Source organism: Gorilla gorilla, chromosome 12, assembly GCF_029281585.2.
Source record: "Gorilla gorilla gorilla isolate KB3781 chromosome 12, NHGRI_mGorGor1-v2.1_pri, whole genome shotgun sequence".
Classification (NCBI taxonomy): Eukaryota; Metazoa; Chordata; class Mammalia; order Primates; family Hominidae; genus Gorilla; species Gorilla gorilla.
This window is the reverse complement of record NC_073236.2, coordinates 32,330,470-32,334,524: the sequence shown is the minus strand read 5'-3', so window position 1 is coordinate 32,334,524 and position 4,055 is coordinate 32,330,470.

Here is a 4,055-nt window from a genome sequence, read left to right as displayed (position 1 = left end):
CTGGGATTACAGGTGCCTGCTTCCACGCCTGGCTAATTTTTATATTTTTAGTAGAGACAGGATTTTAGCCTGTTGGCCAGGCTGGCCTTGAACTCCTGAACTCAGGTAAGCCACCTGCCTCGGCCTCCCAAAGTGCTGGGATCACAGGCGTGAGACACCGCACCCGGCCTAGTGTTTTAGTTTGATGGTAGCTGTTCCCTCTATATTTCTGACCTAAAGAGCCATGGCCACATGCAGTGGCTCACACCTGTAATCCCAACACTTTGGGAAGCTGAAGTGGAAGGATCACTTGAGTCTGGGAGTTCAAGACCAGCCCTGGACAACACAGTGAGACCCCACCTCTACAAAAAGTTTTTAAAATAAAAAATTAGGGCTGGGCGTGATGGCTCATGCCTGTAATACCAGCACTTGGGGAGGCTGAAATGGGCAGATTGCCTGAGGTCAGCAGTTCAAGACCAGCCTGGCCAACACAGTGAAACCTCATCTCTACTAAAAATATAAAAAGCCAGGCATGGTGGCAGGCGCCTGTAATACCAGCTACTCAGGAGGCTGAGGCAGGAGAATCACTTGAACCTGGGAGGTGAAGGTTGCAGTGAGCTGAGATCCCACCATTGCACTCCAGCCTGGGTGACACGAGCAAGGCTTCATCTCAAAAAAAAAAAAAAAAATAGCTGGGCATGGTGGTGTGTCCCTGTAATCCCAGCTACTTGAGAGCTGAGGCAGGAGAATTGCTTGAACCCAGGAGGCAGAGGTTGCAGTGAGCCAAGCTCGAACCACTGCACTCCAGCCTGGGCGACAGAGTGAGACTCCGTCTCAAGAAAAAGAAGAAAGAAGAAGGAAGAGGATGAGGAGGAGGAGGAGGAGGGAGAAGAAGAAAGAAAAAGGAGGAGGAGGAATAAGGAAGAAGAAGTAAGAAAGAGGAAAATGAGGAGGAGGAAGAAGGAGAAAGAAGGAGGAGGGAGGAGGAGTAGGGGAAGAAGGAAGAAGGAGGAGGAGAAGAAGAGGGAGAAGGAGGAGGAGGAGGAGGAAGAGGAGGAGGAGGAAAGGTGGAAAAAGAGAGCCATCACAGAGCTCTTCAAGGACGCTGAAGCTCATCTCACAACTTATTTCTCACAACTGTAGTGAAAGAAGGATCCACCGACCCTCTTAAGGTGGGTGAGCAGTTCTCATAAGATAAATCCACTCTATCATTCTAATCTCCCCAAGCCTTTGGATCGCTTCTTCTGTAGTATACCAAGGAAATTCTGGTATTTCATTTTCCTCTGGTATAGGCCACTCTGGGCTTACACTTCCGTCAGTCTACGAAGAAAACTGTTGGTGACATTTTTAGCCTCTTTAGTCAAAACATTGACTCTGAAAGTTTTGCTTAGGGAGGAGTTTCACTTCCAGGGTGGCATGGTGAGGAGTTATGCAGACCCACTCCTCAGTGAAATAAGCATAATTGGTGAAAACTATTAAGAAGCTTTTTAATCTCTGGAAATTGTCCTAAGGACGTGCAGCAAATGAAGAAACATTTATTCAGGAAGATCTACTAAAACTCAATAAGAACAAGAGTCCATGGCACTTGAGCTACAGTCCACTCCAACCCTCAGCACCCTCCTTCCCAGCTCAGCTTGATGAAGGCTCCATTCTCGACAGGTGTGATGAAGAAGACAGGGCTCACCTCAGCTCCTAATCAAGGGATGTGGTGTCTCACTGGGAAAGGTAGACCACAAGATTCTTCATCTCCTCCAACTCCTAGTTGAAGAGGCTAAATTCCTACTATGTGTGGCTGAGAGATCAGAGGCTTCCTTTCTCCAAACTGCCCCCACTTACAGGATAAGCCTGGATCACTGGTGCACCAGGATGAAGAGATAGGGGCTCCCATTGCCCTCATCTCAGTTCATTCATTGGACAGGGATTCCACACCAGGAGAATCAAGCCAAGAAGATCTGAGGCTATCACCCCCACCCACTGCCTGGGAGTAGTGGCTCAGAGATTTTGCCCAGTAGGAGAGAGAGTCCACAAGACCAGAGAGCTCCAAAGCTACCCCTCAAGGAACTGACTTTATTTAAAACAGAGTTTGGGGAAGTTCAAACCTAAGGGAACTCTTAAGAACAGTGATTTTGTTGGTCAGCAAGTAGGAGGAGTCTGGTAACACCACTTAATTAAGCACAGCCAGCTAGGTCAGCCAGAAAGAGACACCTAAGAGGCCTCCAGGGGTCTCTTATTTATTTATTTATAATCAAGAATATGTGGTTTTGGAGGAGGATATCGGGGGACCCGCCCCGATAATCACGTAGGTTCTTTTCTATTTTCCTAAGCGTCGACTGGCTTGAGAAATAAAAGGGCAGAGTACAAAAGAGAGAAATTTTAAAGCTGGGTGTCCGGGGGAGACATCACACATTGGTAGGATCCATGATGCCCCACAAGCCACAAAAACCAGCAAGTTTTTATTAGGGATTTTCAAAAGGGGAGGGAGTGTGTGAATAGGTGTGGGTGACAGACACCAAGTACTTAACAAGGTAATAGAATATCACAAGGCAAGTGGAGGCAGGGCGAGATCACAGGATCACAGGACCACAGGACTGAGGTGAAATTAAAATTGCTAATGAAGTTTCGGGCACCATTGTCATTGATAACATCTTATCAGGAGACAGGGTTTTGAGATCAACGGGTCTGAACAAAATTTATTAGGTGGGAATTTCCTCTTCCTAATAAGCCTGGGAGCGCTATGGGAGACTGGAGTTTATTTCACCTCTGCAATCTCGACCATAAGAGACAGGTATGCCCCGGGGGAGCCAGTTCAGAGACCTACCCCTAGGCGCGCATTCTCTTTCTTAGGGACATTCCATGCTGAGAAAAAGAATTCAGTGATATTTCTCCCATTTGCTTCTGAAAGAAGAGAAATATGGCTCCGTTCCCCCCGGCTCACCGGAGGTCAGAGTTTAAGGTTATCTCTCTTATTCCCTGAACAATTGCTGCTATCCTGTTCTTTTTTCAGGGTGCCCACATTTCATATTGCTCAAACACACATGCTGTACAATTTTTGTAGTTAATGCAATTATTACAGGGTCCTGGAAGGATATACATCCTCCTCAACTGACAGGATTAAGAGATTAAAGTAAAGGCAGGCATAGGAAATCACAAGGGTATTGATTGGGGAAGTGATAAGTGTCCATGAAATCTTTATAATTTATGTTTAGAGACTGCAGTAAGGACAGGCATTAAGAAATTACAAAAGTATTAATTCGGGGAACTAATAAATGTCCATAAAATCTTCACAATTCACGTTCTTCTGCCATGGTTTCAGCCGGTCCCTCTGGGATCCCTGACTTCCCGCAACAGGAGGATAGACAGATTGACAGAACAGATTAGAAAATCCAGCAATACACAAATATGCCTGTTGTGTAAGGCCTAAAATTAAAGCCCAATAATATGGACTGCTGCCTTGACATCTGGTGAAATCAGGAGGGCTCCTAATGGCCTAACTGTAAGATCTACTCCCCACTCTTCCTCATGGATAAGAACCAAGCAATGCTCTATATCAAAGGGACCAGGCACAGTTTCTGCTTATCTCAGAGTAATGGGGTTCAGTTCCTGCCAGCCCACAGAATTATTCAAACAAACCGGTACATCCTCCCACAGGAACCGGGAGTTATCTCTCCCTCTTAATACTACAAAGCCTGTTTCCCACAGCCCTTGCTGGTTCACTCTGTTCCCAAATGCAGCCCCCATGTTGCCCAGTGGGCATGGGGTATCCTCCTCTCAGTACATGTGAGTCATAGACCACTGTGGAGCTCTTCTTTCCAGTGTCGGGTGTCAGGTGTTCAGCCATCCCCAAACCCCAGAGCTGGAATCTTCCCCTCACCAACAGAGTGAATGAGAGGGCATTAAAACAATGCCCAACTTATTTTTTTACTAAGAGGCCAAAGCAATTCAGTGAGGAAAAGATAGCCTTTTCAACAAATGGTGCAGGAAGAACTGGACAACCACAGGCAAAATAAATAAGCAAGCCACAACCTGAACCTTATACTTTATCAAATAATTAGACTTCCCCAAATTTTTTATAAAAC